Below are 18101 nucleotides of genomic sequence, written 5' to 3'. Positions count from 1 at the left end.
ATTGCTGCACTAAAGACTACTGGAGCTTAAACCTGAATTCCCCGGCACAACCACCATGATACACCTATTCTGAGGTGCTCATCAATAAGTCTTAAAATCAGCTTAATAATGTGCAAACAAGTGAACGCAGCATTCTTGCGGGTATCTGTCGATAAGGGTCATATTCGCCCTCCGAGGGCCGAGTCCACTCTATTATGCGTTCGTCAATATTTGCGTATCGTATTAGACGGGCACGAAGCCCGATAGCCGCGGTGTGTGGTCACGATCGTACGCCGTTTACGCTCGCAAAGTGGTATCGATGGTAACGTGATTTGAAGCCGCCAATTTGGGTGTTATGTAACTTGAGAACTGTAAAATGTAAGTTGGTTATCAGAGTTATCACGTGTGTGATAAGAAAATAAAAAAAATATGAATGTGAAAGACAATTTTATTCTATTTTTTGTTTCACACTTTGTCTTTTGTTGTGTATTAATTAGCTTAACACACCGAAGCTTAAGTATTGACGTTGGTCAAATGATGTTTCATTTTTACAGCGTATAAAAATTCATGGCTTTATGTCTATGTAGCTAGACAGAAAGTTTATCTACATAACCTGTGGTCTGAATTTTTATAAATGGGAATTATAATATCATTACCGACCTGCACGCTTTAAAGAGTTCAATAAAATAGTAGGTATATAACCCGTCAAAGTTAAAAGAACATTATTGTTCTGTTCTATAGTGTCTAGACACGGGTTGACAATATAATATAACAAATAAAATTATTCAAATAAGTTGTGCGAATAAATTTCTTCACAATAAAAGTACGACAAATAAGCAATTAAGGACCTACACGACACAAGGGGTGCGCGAAATGGGTCGTTCCTGACTGAACAGTGCATCTGATCCCGGGCGATACAATTAAAATTAAAATACTCGTATAGAGCATATACTTATTTTACAATTACGAGCTCAAAAGTTTTGCAGGCTCAACATAATTTGGCTGATTGGACAAGTAGCAATAGTCTAGTAACTAAATGATTGAATAAACATTAACAATAGTATTAAAAAGTTTTAAATTAAGTTTCCTTAGCAGATCCATTTAATTAAACAAAGACGGAATCATTTTCTAAATTATAATAAGCATTGCCTTACCTAAACCCTAAACTAAACCACGGTAAGTGTAATTAATTAATCACAGGTTAAACAGATAACCCTAAACCACGGGAATAATAGCAGTGGGCTCTTCTTCAGAATAATTATTCAATTATTATTTAACTAGCTGTCCCCGCGCGCTTCGCTTCGCCTTAAAAAGTTTTCCCGTGGGAATTCCGGGATAAAAAGTAGCCTATGTTCTTTCCCAGGGTCTAGACCGTATGTATACCAAATTTCATTCAAATCCGTTCAGTAGTTTTGGCGTGAAAGAGTAACAGACAGACAGACAGACAGACAGACAGACACAGTTACTTTCGCATTTATAATATTAGTTAGGATAGATAGGACTAGCGTTAGCGCGATTCAGATTTCGAACAAGATTTAATTCGTAGCAGTTTTTATATACATGTATTTTTATTTATGAACATGAAACAGTCTACAATTAATGAAATATACAATAAACAATATTTTATACATAACTAGCTGTTCCCTCGAGCTTCGCTTCGCCTTTAAAAAAATTCCCGTGGGAATTTCGGGATAAAAAGTAGCCTATGTTCTTTCTCAGGGTCTAGACCATATGTATACCAAATTTCATTTAAATCCGTTCAGTAGTTTTGGCGTGAAAGCGTAACAGACAGACAGACAGACACAGTTATTTTCGCATTTATAATATTATTATAGCTGTTCCCGCGCGCTTCGCTTCGCCTTAAAAAGTTTTCCCCGTGGGAATTCCGGGATAAAAAGTAGCCTATGTTCTTTCCCAGGGTCTAGACCATATGTATACCAAATTTCGTTCAAATCCGTTCAGTAGTTTTGGCGTGAAAGAGTAACAGACAGACAGACAGACAGACAGACAGACAGACAGACACAGTTACTTTCACATTTATAATATTAGTAAGGATTACTTAGATGTGGAAAAACTCATTATGAGGTTGTCCTATCGTGGGAGTGGTAGATAGGAAACACACAAAACTCAGGGAATACAAAGCACTGTATTTAAAGGTTCTTCAGACACGTAAATAGCAGTTGAGGTAGTCTTTGCTTACAACTAGGTAATAGTCGCGAAGGGGATGCGAGCGAGCGTGATCTAGCCGGGAATATGGTTTGGCGCCGACTGCCTGCGCGGGCTCCGCTGGCCGGTGGCGCGAGCGGGTGTGCGCGGGGGTGAAGAGTGAGCGCGCGGGACGCGGTATGCGCAGAGAAGCTGCGCGAGAAACGGTGAGGCGGCTTGGGACGCTAACATTTTGGCGCGCGATTTGATTTCGCGGTAAAATCTAGATAGTGATGTTACATCCTCCCCCTCTAGTCCGAACCAAGCGCCCTCGCGTTCGGAGTAGCATACTGAGCAGCCCTGGTCCTCCCCCTAGACTGATCATCGTCCTCGAGATCCTTGAAGGTTGGACGGTGGGGAGATCTGCACAGGCGTTCATGATGACCCTCCCCCTGAACTAGGACAGGCCTGAGGTCGTGGTAGAGCCGAACCCGTGGGTCGTGTTTCCTCACAGGGTTGGTATGTGGCCGGGCGTCGCTGGCGTGGTTCGGTATGACTCGCCTGAACCACGTAGGAGTCCGCCGGTGATGAATAATTTTAGGTGGCCGAGTACCTACCTTTATGCCTGGCCTAATGTGGCCGGTAGTGGTACGAAGTCGGACTGCAGTCTCGAACTTGTACTGACGTGAAGGTGCGTCGCCGAAAGCCCAAGCTCCGTGTGCTAAGTTTAGCACTATGCCGGCGGTGATGATGGCGTCCCGCCCCAGCGTCGTGCGGGTGTTTGACTCCGGGAACACGAGGAATGAAACTTGAAAAGATCTGCCTTCTATACTTACCTGTGTTGCACCGACCAACGTTCGTTTCAGCTGTCTCGATCCGTCGGCCAGGTACACGGTGTGAGAAGTTTCTTCAAATTTCACCCCCCTGTTGCACATGATGCCGTATAGCATGTTACTCGCTATGCTGTGTGTGGCACCTGTGTCGAGCACGGCTGCACCGAGCGCACCGCAAACTCTGATGTTGACCAGTGGGCGCGGGTCGTACTTATCTTCAAATTCGGCGGATAAAAACTCGTGCTCGCCTCTTTGACTCCGGGGACTCAAAGGAGGGTTACCGGGGGTCGATTCTACAGATTCGCGCTCCTTTGTTCTACAGTAATCGACATGATGACCAAGTCTCCTACAGTATGCACAACGCGGCCGTACTCTGGTAGCGCCGTTCGGGCCAGAGGAGGAGGAGGGCGTTGGTATATTATGTACTGGTAGGTATGTCGGTCTGTCAGTCAATCTATTGTGGCCTACGGAGGGATTATTTACATTTATACAAGGCACCGCACTTGGCGGGTTAAAACAATTATGGGTCGCGGTCGAAGGGTTAATATTACTATGAGTGATATTCGAGGGGTTAAACTGATTCGAACTGCGCACCTCGCGACTCGCCTCTTCAACCGCCCTACATTTAACAATAAGCTCATCAACGCTTGCAGCACCTTCACGGGGAATGCGTTTTCTTAGATGGTAACTTAAAAGTCCATAAATTATATCAAACTTAGTGTCTTCTAATAGCTCGTACGGAAGCTGTGCCAAAAGGGCGCGCACTCGCGATATGTACACATCAGACCGCACTTCATTTTGTTCACTCGAAAATATCGCGCGGAACACTTTGTATGCCGGGAGTGGAGTGCCGTACATGGCGCGCAGGCGCTGCAGGGCCGCGCCCCAGCCGGCGACGGAGGCGCGCACGCCGCGCCACCACACGGCGGCGTCGCCCTCCAGCAGCATGGGCAGCCCGCGCAGCGCGTGCTCGTCCGACACGTTGGCACACTCCTTGTACACCTGCACCGCGTCGATGAAGGCGTCCAGCTGGTCCGCGCTGCGGCCGGCTCCGTCGAATCTCGCCGTGCACTTGGCGAACGTCCCCGGCGGTGGCGTCTGGTAGTCAGACGCGGTCGCGCGCGCGGGGGGGCTCGCGGCGCCGGGCCCGCGCCGGGCGGGCGGCGTGCAGGTCCGGGGGTCGCTCGACATCCTCTCCAAGAGGACGCGGTTGGTCTCGGCGGCCTTGGCGATGGTATCCAGCAGCACCGACAGCTGCGCCGCGGTCACGCAGGCGGGCGCGTCGAGCGTAGCGGCGGCCGCGGCGGGGGTAGCGCGCGCCGCGGGGGGGCTGCACGCCGCGTGCTCGTAGGGCGCGTCGGGCGTGGCGGGAGGGCCGTGCACGGTGGTGGAGGCGGCGGGGGCGCGCGCCGCGGGCACGCTGGGCGCGCCGGGGCGGGTCATCACCGTGGTCTCACCGGTGCGGCTGCGGTCGTCATCGTCGTCGAGGTTGCAACGCCTCGCTCGTCCTTTCTTCGGTGCCATAGTTTTTCACAAAGACACTGGCGCACACTTACTATTCGTATCTCCACTAGTTGGGCGCCACTATGAGCGTGATCTAGCCGGGAATATGGTTTGGCGCCGACTGCCTGCGCGGGCTCCGCTGGCCGGTGGCGCGAGCGGGTGTGCGCGGGGGTGAAGAGTGAGCGCGCGGGACGCGGTATGCGCAGAGAAGCTGCGCGAGAAACGGTGAGGCGGCTTGGGACGCTAACATTTTGGCGCGCGATTTGATTTCGCGGTAAAATCTAGATAGTGATGTTACATCATTTCATAATCTGCTTCAAAGGGAAAGAGCCGTAGCTAGAGGCACGCACCGCCGCTCGGCGAAATATTCAAATCCTCACAGCCTTGTTTATTATTATTAGTCCATAATTCTGAAACTGGCGTCGTTATGAGCTGCCCCCTACATTCCTGACAGATTAAAACACCCCTTAATACTCTGTGAGAGGAACGAGCCCATTTCACACAGTACGTGACGTGATAAGTCTCTGAATGCGAGCCTAAACTGTTTTAACATAAAGTGGCAAAAGCCATATTCCGAATTCAAACATCTGTCAGATTAAACTCGATCACCGACCAACCGTAGTATCATACTATGCACCGATTATGTTAATTTTGAGAGAAAGAAAAAACGTATAAAATAGACAAACATCAAGATAAAGCACACATGGCAGAGAGGCAGAAGATGATCTTCTTTTTATATCGGCCATCTTGTTTTTTTTGCCGCCAAATTACACCATTCAAACGTAACACGTGCTACCTTACAAAATTACGGATCTGGTGCCTTTTGTATATTTTTTTTACATGTATGATTTGTATGGAAAGATATCAATCCACGTGAGGGGTGTCTTTAAATTACTAATACATAATGTATAAGACGTTTTCTGGTGAATATGTTTCGAGTCTCGATACTTATATGGCTAATATTTCGTTGATACAATATTGATTACAAGATGTAACGTGCATCATGGGCTTCAACGTTGGTTCAACAACAGCATTTTTGTCTGTCTCCGAATGGATTTTCTACTTTAAACTAAGTCATTAATATTATAAAACGTTGGTACAACCGTCCATCCTTAGCAACAGCAAGTTACATTTTCTATTTCACACGAGTCATAAAAAGTGATTGATGGATAATCAATGGATGTCGAATAGAAAGTTGAAGGTAAATGCAAACTGTCTCCACTATTGCAAAAACGCAATGCAATCTTGAACATGTATTTATACGTAAATGTCTTTGCAATTTTTTTCTGTAAATTTCGCGTAGCCGGCTGTGACAGATGTCCCTATTCTGGTTCAACTTCAATTCGAACCGATTCCTGCCCCGATGCCAATCTGCATTGTTGCACAGCTATTGTTATCTGTTGGCTGAACTTGCACTATTTTCTTGGGCAAATTGCACTTTTCGGTGCACAAAAGCGCAGGATTAGTCTGGGAATAGAAATTTCTTTAACTCGGGATTATGGGCCGGCCATTGTTCGGTTTGTGAAAGTTAACAATGAGGCGGTAATGGCTGAGGTGAAAATATTTTTTTGCTACTTTGAATAACTGTAAGATTTGTCTTGTTTGTTTAAACATATGAATTTGTAATGGCTTTGCCGTTTAATGGACCAAATGCGTTTTGTTTATTGACCAACCCGCATGAGCAGGACTTTAGAACTGCTAAACAAATCCTATATTTATAAAACATGGCTTAGTTATTATATTTCAGCCCTAAGGGCCACAGAACCGATTTATACGTTGCACTCATAACTGCTTTCTTTTCGGATGGGAGTAAATAAAACTTTGCGTTTTTTCAATTGCATTTAGGTCTCCATTAAAAGGACTACAAAGGACCAAGAGATAGCCCATTTCCTTCCTGGAACAGGTTACCACACCATGTTTATGGGGTAGTAAACATTTGTGGGGTTCCCCTTTAAATGGTTACTTTTATTATACCTACAGGGGGGTCAAAACTCCAAACGGAGGGTTCAGTCACGAGCACGGGTCCAGGCTTGCAAATTTTCTTGCTTAAGTATCCTAAATAATTGTATATTAATATCAGTTTAGTTTTCGTCAGATTACTAACAATGAGTAGGAAATACTTAATTCAATATAAAACAACAATGCAATCCAATACAATATGTGTAAGTTTATTGGTAAAACACACAATATTTTAAAGTTATAATAAGCACAATAGCCTAATCGCTAAAAGCAATCTTTGGGTCAATGAATTTGATTACAATACCGCTTTAGAAAAGTACCTTCCTTATTTGGACAACCGCAATGGATAACTTCGTTCTTCCAAATGTTGGACAAACCGTAACGACCAATTTTGAAGACGCAAACTTCCCTTCTACTTCACGCTAACCCCTGGAGGACTAACCGCAAGTACTCAAACTTGGCAAATAAGTAGCCCCCTGTTTACTACTTGTGTAATTAATGCATGATGTTTGAGGGCCTCTGCTAAAGGGAAGTATCTGAGAGTTGTAAACGTGGCTACAAGTAAATTATCTCGAGTAACAATGCGGAAAAAGTTGGATTTAATTCCTTTTTTAGTCATCTAACATAACAAGTTAAACGGTAAAATCGGGTCCATCTGCCGAACACCCTGTTTACAGACAGGAAGCCTTCGGCTATTTAGAAACCTAATAAGTAATAATGATACCTTCAATCACACACAGTTATAAGGAATTAAAATTATATCCTAACTTTAGCAGATCATCAACGGTCGCCGCCCAGAACGCTCCATAAAAAATGATACCACTCCTAAGCCGTCACAACAACCAGTCCAAATACAACATTAAGAGTCTGCCCAGTCTGGGGGGCCAGTCTAGGTTACGACAAACGAAGCTACGACTCTACCTCATTAAATGGACCTGCTGCATGAACTGTGCTTCTGCGACTAGGCAGGCAAACGTTATATAGATCCTCCGGCTAGATGGGGTGACGATTTGCGAAAGGTGGCTGGAAAGCTATAGATCGTATCCAGTGGCGTGTTTTGGGAGAGCTATAAGCTGATGATGATGACTTCATGAAAGCTCTCGTTTCTTCGTTTCTTGTGAAGCTAGACTGACTCTTTGGCTGGTAATCTCGGTGTAGCCACGTAGCCAGTGGGCACGGGGGTAATGCCAGAAGAAATGCACGATGCCGCCGAACGGTCCTATCACTAAGTTATAAGGAGGAGGAGGTCTTATTACTAACTTAAAGCGATCTCTGCCAGACAACCTTTAGATGGACCGACTAAGAAATTGAGAGCTCTCGTTCCTTCGTTTCTTGAGAAGCTGGAGTGACCCTTTGGCCGATAATCTCAGTGTAGCCGCCGGCGGGGTAACGCCAGAAGAAATGCACGACGCCGCGGACCGGTCCTATCACTATGTGCAAATTTAGCAAGATAGAGGGAAAAGTCGGCGCCGCCCTAAGTTGGTGGGAGGATGGAAAAGAAAAACTGTCCGAGACTTTTGGTCTCCACCCGTCGTGCACGGTCTTCCAATCGGAACTTTATGCCCTTCACAGGGCAACAAGACTGGTGAGCTCTAGTACGGATAACAAAGTGAACATCTTGAGCGACTCGAGATCATCACTCGATCTGCTCCGGAATCCGAAACTGAGCCACCCCCTGGCAAGAAGCATAAAGGAAAACATTGCGAGGGTCGTGTGCGAGGGCAGGGAGATAAAAATGTTCTGGCTGAGGGCACACATTGGAACTGCCGGGAACGAAAGAGCCGATGAGCTCGCCAAAACGGCAGCTCTACAAAGCACCTCCCACGACTATGACAAAGTCCCCCTGTCCTATGTCAGGAAAAAGATCAGAGAGGAATCGGTCCGGAAATGGCAAGACCGATATGCGACATCCAGTACAGGAGCAGTCACGCGTAAATTCTTACCGGATGTCAACCAAGCTTACCGGATTACGCGAAGTGCCAAACTGACCCCTGCTCACGTACAAATGTTGACTGGACATGGGGGGATGGGAGAGTATTTGTACAGATTTAAACTCAAAGAAAGCCCAGAATGTGAATGCGACCCCAACATCATTGAATCGGTCTGGCATATAATTCTCGACTGCCCCCGTTTCCTTGCTGCAAGACAAGATCTGGAGACATTGATAGACAGGAATTTGGTGGAGTCAGAATTAAAAGATATTCTGGCAGACACCAAGCATAGACCTCATTTTCTATCATATTCAGATCGTGTCTTCAGAGTAGCAGCCAGGAGAAACAGCACCATACCCCGCCCCGACCCGCAATCAATACCAGTATTTCAAGCCTCAGTCACAACCATCACAGCACCACCACAAGCAACTCCTAAAGAAACAGCAACACATCAGCTGTTGGATTGTGGAGAAAAAGGAGAAGCTCGACTAAGACTCCGAAGCGTGGCTCTGTTCATGGACGGAAGCAGTGAAAGACTCGGCATCAGCTTCTGTATCTCAGGGGCGCGAAAGAGCGTGGCCATATCACCCGGCCTAGCCTCTCTCCTAAATGGGAGCACATCGAAGGCTACCATGAAGCGTAAAGCCTACGACGCATTGCCAGTAACCCTAGTGGGAAATCAGCCCTGCAGACTAGTGCGATGGCGTAACAAGACCATCGCACTATTCGAGTGGGCCGACGACACCCCGTTCGTTCAGGCATGCTCATGGCTCAGTAAGCTTGGAGAGATAGCGCTAGACAGTAACGTCCCCAGGATAATAAGCGTAGACGCAATGGTGATCGAGTATAGGAAAGGCGAAATTGTTGACCAGCTGGGTTGCCTAAAAGCCTCAAAACATCATGAAATAGTGGTGTACGAGGACAGAGGCGAAGATCTAAGCTTTCTCAAAGGTCATATACTTGCGAGGGGCATTGACAACTGCCACCAACAAGCCGAATACTTGGTCACCGGATCTGAACGCCTACAGGAGAGGATGACCGCTGGGGCTGTCGCCGCTTCAGAACAACGGAACATGGAAAGGAGGATGCACAATTTAACATCGCAAGGGCGTGTCCAAGGGTTCCTCCAGGCTTTTAAAGCAGCTGCCTCAAGCCTTATAGGAAAACCACAGAGGACACCCGAGAGGCGCCAAATCTCCAGAGAACCTAAAACTGGAAAAAGGCTTGCCCAGAGGAAAATTACTCGAGCGGATATGGGCCAGGTGGTCCCACCGAAGCTGAAAACAGCTACCACCTCAAACGACCATCTAGAGAATGCCGCCATCGAATTTATGGCAATTACAACCGCCACAAAGCAGGTAAATCTCTTGTCCTGCAAAACGATCATGCAGACCTACAGGCAAGAGAACGAAAGCCGGCTAAAAGTTTTACTCGAGGAGGCCGAAGCCTGCATATACGATAACAGTAGTTGCCAAGTCCTCAGAGGCAAAATGACTGGAGCGTATATGGCGGCTTATAGCGAGGAATGCGGATTCGTGCCCTGGGAACGCAACATCCCGAAACTCACTCTCCCACACAACAACCAAATGGTGGTCGTAGCTCAGTGTACCAGGATTATGCTAGAGGACAAAATCCTAGCAAAAGCGGAAACCATTAACGCTACCTGAAATAGCTGGACGATGCCCACCATCGCTTGGGTGAACGGGGTGCCTGGATGTGGGAAGACAACCTGGGTGGTAAATAACTTCGATGTGAGCAAAGACACCATTATCACCACGACAACTGAGGCGGCCGTCGATATACGAAACAGGCTAGCGCATAGGATCGGGGACATGGTTAGAACTAGGGTACGTACGATGGCATCAGTCCTAGTAAACGGCTTTAGAGAACATGTCGGATGCCAACGCCTGATAATTGACGAGGCCCTGATGAACCATTTCGGGGCAATCGTAATTGCCGCCCGCCTGTCCCGTGCCAGTGATATTGCTCTAATCGGAGACATCAACCAGCTACCGTACATAGACAGAGAGAACCTATTCGAACTAAGGTACAGTCGCCCAACACTGGTAGCAAACATCACCCAGGAGCTGTTGTGCTCATACAGAAACCCCATGGATGTTGCATACGCCCTAAGAGAAGTATACTCAGGCATATACGCAGCCACAGCGCGTATCCAATCCCTGCAGCTGAAAAGGTTTACAGACGCAGCAATTCCAAAATCCCAAACCAACACTCTATTCCTGACGCATACACAGGAAGAAAAAGAGACCCTGACCAGCCAAGGGTTTGGAGAAGGAACGGGATCACGCGTCTTAACCATACACGAAGCACAGGGATTGACGTACGAATCCGTCATTATCATAAAAACAAAAGATAAAATAAAGTTGCACGATAGCATACCTCACGCAGTAGTGGCGCTGTCGAGGCACACCTCCGCCTGCACCTACTATGCGGATGACACCGAGGACGCTATCGGCAACCTCGCTAAAACGGCAATAACAGCACCGAAGAAACGGATCCTCGAGTACAACCTAAAGATGGCAATAAAAAATCGGGACAAAGAGGTCGTTGCCCAGCAATCAAGGCTTTTGGCAACGCAAAATGGAGCGGAATAGGAGAATTTTGATTTTAATTTTATATTGACGGCCAAACAGTATTGCATGTATTTTATAGTTTTGTTATGTATAGTATATAGCATGTATTGTATAGTTTTGATATGTAGGTATTGTATAGTATATCATGAATTAATATTATCTGTATAAGAACTAACCAATAAAATTAAGATAGTTTTAAAAACACTGTCACTCATTAACACCAGGCAAAACAACAGCGATGACAAAAGGAGTGTGTGGCCACTGACAGGCGTCTGTTAAGTTCTCTGAAGACAGCTGACACTGGCCCTACCCTTCAAATGTTTGTTGCCATTATAATTGTAAGTGTGACTGTGTGAAACAAAGAAAAAAAAAAAAAGAAAAAAAAAAAAAAAAAAAACAAGAAATGCACAACTGGGGGTTTTTAGTCGGTTAAAGGCCGACACTACCTGGGTCCCCTTCCCAGGTGTCTGTGCAGATTTTCCTCCAGGAGTGCAAAAAAAAAAAATTATTAATAATATATAGGTATATATATAAAAGATAAAATATATATATTATAAGCTTCCACATTGAGTAGTGAGTAGTTAAAAGATGAAGATAAAAAACAACCAAACTCTCACAATATATTGATCTCTCAAAAAGGCACGGACATAAAGTCTGTGGAGTGATAATAAAATCTTTAAAAAAAAAATTAAAAAAAAAAATCACTATGTGATAAGGCGGTCTTATTACTTAAAGCGATCTCTGCCAGACAACCTTTTGGTGGAAGGACTAAGAAATTGAAAGCTCTCGTTCCTTCGTTTCTTGTTAAGCTGGAGTGACCCTTTGGCCGATAATCTCGGTGTAGCCGCCGGCGGGGGTATTGCCAGAAGAAACGCACGACGCCGACCGGTCCTCGCCGAAATGCCGGTCCGAAACTTGAACTGCAACATTCTGTAGGGTTGCCAGCTTCGAGCTTCTTTACGTATTGTATTTGATATCTCTTTTAATGTAAGGTTGCCTGGATGAGATTGCCTGGTTGATTTTGGCGAAAAGGCCGCCTATTACAATATGCGGTAGTGTTAAGACGCTCCGATCACTAATAGAGTCGAGGCAGAGTCGAGGCGGCGGCGGCGTCGCGACGGCTTTAAGGCGCAGGGAAGCAGGCTTTATGCCTCATCTACACAGGTCGTACACCTTACCTGCGCCGCGACTCTGCCATACGCACACTTACTATGTGTTTTACGAATCCCTTACTGTAAGTTCAGGCAGTCTTAAAATACTTTATCATCAGAAATATACTTACTAAAAAACTATATTTATCCAGTAGATAACGGCCACAGTAGATTTGCTTGTTTTGGGTTGAATATTTATTTATTTACCGAATGAATTGGAGCAAAAATTTGAACAATTATTTATTTCTCCACCATACCCTTGTTTTGTATTGTAATGGTAACACGATAACCGCGAATTGGCTTCACTGGAATTTATCCAGTTTGACGTCACCGACGCCAGTTATTAAAGCATTACATAAAAATACCAAACGTCATGTGAACTCGTTAAGCCAAATTGATGCCGATCCGTAAAAATTTACTCAACAATATCGTTTTACACTGCGATTAAAGTTAAAATGTTCACCAAAGAGAAACATCAACTCTTTAAAAAAAGAGACAGCAATGGAATGTCGGTCGGTTGCTTGCTGATACACATATTAAATAAATGAAATAACGATGCTGATAATTAATATTATAAATGTGCGAGGTTCATATGCGCGAGAGCGTGAATTCATTTGTCACACTCGCATCATCAATGAACCGACAACTTCATTTACATTTGAAAGGCAAAAAGGAACCACAACAGCACAGCTTACAAACACACTTCATATTAACGCTTCAGCAACACCATTAAAAGATGTACGATTAACCAATTTCGCTTCTTAAAAACTAAAAAAAGGAACACAACTCATTCGGCGAAACAACGAACTGGCTGCAAAAAGATTGTGCAGACTTTTTTCTCGAGAAAAAAAAAACTCGGACCATTCACGTCGGCGTACGCTGTAATTCGAGCCGCGCCGACTCGAACGCTCGTTTCTCACGCATTCTCAATTTAAATTTGGGCGCGAAGCAAATCTGTCAAAAACCCCACCATACACGCGCAACGGTTCAGATCAAAACGAAATGCCCCCTCGAACATGGAAACTGACAATACAATACGAAAAAAACAGATTGGCTACTCGTCTGCTAATTAATAATTCAGTGTTGGTTATAAATTTACAGCATTATCGTTTGTTTCTACCCAACCATACCACAAATAAGACGGTCATATGGGGATTATATTACATCATACATGTCTGGTAGATGCAATACCTTAGCAGTGGCAATAATAAACTCTGCGATATAATTGCTTTACGGTCCGTTTCACTGAATTTGTTTCGTACTCTCAGCTCTAGTGTTAGGATTAAGGGCATGGGGGGGTTCCTAACAGATTTTATTCAATCCATAAAAAAGTGTTACAACTTCCCGTCTAGACGAGTGGCGTGCTAACTAACGATGCTATGAAATATTTATACCGCTTTTGTATATAAATATTTAGTTTTACACAGAATAGAGCTTGTGTCGGCTTCTGCACCGGATATTGCTGCAGGTAATTGAGGTGTTAATAAGTCTGAAAAACACTCGTTTTACATACAAATGATCAAACAGTTTTAAACGTTTGATTTAAATTAACGCGACCGTTGAAAAGGAACGATGCACGTCCGTTTTTTCACCACAAGTAAAGTAACGACTTTATCATTCTCAGCAATAAAGACTTGCTTTTTATTCCGCATTACGCGTAATATATTTTAAAACATAATCCAATTAGATTTAAACTGAGAGGAACTATAAAAGTCTTTATCATTACAAAGTGAACGCCCCCTAGCGGCCGCAGGCAACAACAATAACTCGGGTTGTATATGAAAGCAAAAACGAGACGCCAACTACGGAAATTACTTGGCGTAATTACATTTTTTCTGGCGTATAAGTTACGTCTAAAAGATTATAACATAAAACTTATTTGAGTTGAGCACGCGCGCAGGCATTCTACTCTGTGGTCGGAATGCGCTTTGCTTTTTTGTAATCTGTGTATCTGTGCAACTGTAACGTACTCTGCCACATTCCCGGCTGTAAGCCAGACGTAAAGCCTTATTATGCCACTCGCATGGGATTTTTAATTATAATTACGGAGTTCCATAAGCGCTAGGCTATGGTATATCACGTACTTCGATTGGGTTACGTCGGAAATGGAATTAAATGTGATGAAATGACTATTCGGCACCTTTGTGGTGCCACGAAGGTTGGTTGGTACTGTGCTGCTAGGTTCACACGGGGGATTACAAAGGATTTTTAATTTAGGTTGTTACAATGTACTTACTTACATATTTGGTTAAAGAACGTTGAGATTATCATAGAACAAAAAGTCAAAATTTTGTTGTTAATCGCATAGATATTTTTTTTTATTATATTATGAAACGATAAGAACTTATTAATTAGAAGACCACTTCGACCATAAAATACAATACATAATTTATACACCCATCGTTTCATACTTAATTTTGACATTGTAGCCCCGTTGCCCAAACAAACGCATAGGAGTTTGTATTTAAAAAACTATTTTTACAAAACAATTTTGCACAGTTCAATAGAACTTTTGAAAAACGTTAAGCCTCCTATAATCCCTAGACAATAAATGTTGTGTGGTCTAGAACACAAAAGTTTCTTTTCAAGTTAAAGAATTGTATGGTAACATCTAAACAGACCCTGCGGAATAATCTGCGAAATATGAAATAAAGGTAAAATATCACAATATTTCCACCGTGTATAATTGGGATTTATGCGTTTGAGTAAAAGTGAGAAGACTGAAACCATTTTATATTTATTTATTTCCTTATAAAATCTGATACATGTACAGTTTGTAGACCCCTTTACGACCATCAAACTATCATAGCAATCTTATTTATTAAGATACTACAAAAATTAGATTAATGAAAATGTTAAAAATTTACGTTGACACCTGAAATACATTAGATCAGAGACGATCGGAGCAAAGACCTTTCGCATTCGTTTCTCAAAACGGCACAACCACCAAAAAACAGTATAGTGTAGGCGAAAAAATTAAAATTTCCGTGGATCTTGACAATAGACCGAAATGTCACACGATCAATGACGTGTGTCAAAAACATCAATTCACAAAAGAGCTGCTTGACAGCCAATGTATGAATCACTTACCAAGTGTCAGTCAAATACCAGGTCTAAAATTCCTATTCATAGAAGATACAGTCGCTTAGCACGAAAATCGCGGTGGGCGTAGATATTGGCTATTGTTGAATGGATGTTGTAGGTGCTGCTCGGGACTGAATGAATTTGGTTCGACCTAAAATAATATTGACTTTACGATACTATGTATTATAACATACATATTGTAGTAAGCAGCCAACTTACTATGCTACATTGTAGGATTGTTATCTAGGTAAATTTGGTAAATATTTCATACCTCTGATCGCAACCATTATAAAAGAGAACATCCACAAATATTCGGGAGGATATCGTCCGATTGCTTTTGCCGTTTACGCATTTAAGTATCGAAATTTTTACGAACTTTTTAGGGTAAAAGTTTTAACATAATCTCGTTTTATACATTCAGAAAATGAAGACGCACGCAACGACGGTAATTTGAGATTAAAGGTGAATTAGCCTTAAGCCAATGACGACGGCTACACTGCTCATTTTCTTAAATTAACTTCAAAAGAAGCGAAAATTTTAGCACCCGCAGGCGTTAGCCGAATTAGCTGAGAAAAACAAAATCTTCGGTCAATTTTCACGTCAATCGATAGCTTAGCATGTTTACTTCACATCAGGGTTATGGGATGCGGTGGTTTATGTCTGGGCTAATTGAAAGGTGCATTACACTAGACACGCCTCATGATCGCGCGACAGGCGTAGCGGTCGCGCGATGGCTCGGCCCTTCGATCCCTTGACCGACACTCAAACCAGCCGAAACGAATCGCAAAAACAATTTAATGAGCACTCCAATCCAATACGGCTTAATTGAATTGATAATGACCGCGCTAAACCGAATTGAGTGGTCCGGCCAGGAAATTGATAAGACGAGCGTCACGCGGCGCGGCGAGTGCAGCCCAGTGTTGCCATAAAAACTCAATTACACACCGACAGCGGCGGCGGCGGCGGCGGCACGCGACCACGCTCCGCGGCCCCGGCCGGGAACCACGCTTCTTCTTGCACTTCCCTGCACATATTTTTTACGCAAACCCCCTCATAAAAGCAGTTTTTGTGCAAATCTCCGCGGCCATTGTAAGAAACGAAACCGAAGCGTCGCACAAAGCCGGCGACGTCGACTGCGCTCGCACCTGGCCGCCGCACCGGGCCAGCCTGGACACGCATAAATCAATCCTACCCGCCTATAAATAAGGGCATAATTGCCGAATGCGGAACTAGGCTTCCCCGCGGCGGGGTCCGCATGGAACAATAGGATCTGCGAAGAAAACGAACACAAGACATTGAGTAACGAGATGCCAAATATTACTGGGGATCTGCTCCAGTTTTTTTTCCTTTGAGCAAACGCAGGTGATGTTACTGTTATAGAAATGTAAGAATTGAATTATTCAGGGTAAGGTATTGACAAAGCTCGGCTGTTGCCATGCGGCGGGAAGCGATGGTATTATCATGTCGTTACGCCGAGTGTCTCGTGAGCTCGCAACTCACCGGCCGTCGAAACATAAAATGCTGATTGACATACGTTCCACCAAACTTGACAAAGCGACACGACCCGGCCATAAAACCTTTATCGGTGCATGTATGAATATTCTTACGGCCTATTATTACGCCGTAAACCCACGTTTATTCGATTTAAATAAACATGCCGTTTAACAAATCAATATTTGAAGACATGTTTCTTGATAAGAGTTTGTGGTTATGCGTAGAGACGATTAAACTCTAAATACCTAGTTCTTTGACTAGTACGTAGGTAGGTATGGCATACTTTTATTATATTCTACAAGTCGGTCGTTGGCTTCAAAACATACATGCGTAATATCAACGCGGCTAACTAATCATGATAAATTAGGCCCTTAATTTCCAAAATTTATCTATGTAACATAGCAAAATTTATCAGGTATTTGTCTAATTAGTATTAATTACAAATACCTAAATGATTTACTGTACAAAACACAGGACGTCTTAGCTACTATACATTATTACATAGTATAAGTTAAAGTTGCTTAGTACATACTGCTTGTATGTATGTATACAATTTTATTGATAATGACACATTAAGTATGTAGGTAGGTAGTGAGATACTTATGATGTCTTGTTTGTAAACAACGTTTATAATGCTGTAATCTTTCTATTTTCTAATTCGTTCATTAAACACTTACATTTTCATTAATGTAACAAATAACTATCTGATCGGTATATACTAATAAAATCGTTTCCTTACAATACGAATAACGTAATTCCCGCAAAAAAACCTTATGATCTTACTTAGGTTTTAAATTAACCCTTTGAACCTACACTTCCAATTCTAAGTGGTTGCGGTTATTTCGGGGATATCCGGGTGGTATTATAATACCACCTACCTATAGGTATCAAGTTAACCCTCCAGTGGCTTTGTTTGTAAATACCTTCCACTGTTTAAAATGCTAAACGATGCGTGAGTCACCCGTCGTTTTTAGGGTTAAATAGCGTGATTTGTACGCGACCGGCTAACAATATTTAAGTTTAAACGAAGGTACAGTGGGGCACAGGTTGCACTTCGGTTTTGAAATAGTACTGTCGAGTTCAGCGTTGTAAGAGTTAAATCATTTGAATAACAGGTGATGAACTATTCGCCTGCTGTACACTAAGGTAATTTTAAATTTCGTTTAGCAGTTACGAATGTGGGAGTTTGGTTTGTTTTTATTATGATACCAAATCGATTTAGGGTATTGTATGTTATATTATCAACGTACTGTACAGGGTGTTGCAATGAGTGGAATATACTAATAGTGTGACAAACTTATCTGTTCCGGTGAGAGCGAACTAAATTGATCCATATCTCATTACTTACTAATGAATTGTATATTGTAAATGATTAGATGGGTTTATTAACGCCGCAAGAGCGAATTAACAATACGAGCAAACTTAAAA

The 18101-nt window shown here is 43.5% G+C and overlaps 1 protein-coding gene across 3 annotated transcripts in view; it reads right to left on the bottom strand.

Annotated features, from left to right (window-relative positions):
* Nucleotides 1-18101, bottom strand: part of LOC125490957 (mitochondrial cardiolipin hydrolase-like) — a 106268-nt gene that overhangs the window by 82799 nt on the left and 5368 nt on the right. The gene's annotated exons all lie outside the window — the stretch shown is intronic.

This window comes from Plutella xylostella, chromosome 29 (assembly GCF_932276165.1).
Source record: "Plutella xylostella chromosome 29, ilPluXylo3.1, whole genome shotgun sequence".
Taxonomy (NCBI): domain Eukaryota; kingdom Metazoa; phylum Arthropoda; class Insecta; order Lepidoptera; family Plutellidae; genus Plutella; species Plutella xylostella.
The sequence above is the reverse complement of the archived record's forward strand: the minus strand, read 5'-3'. Positions and strand labels throughout refer to the sequence as shown.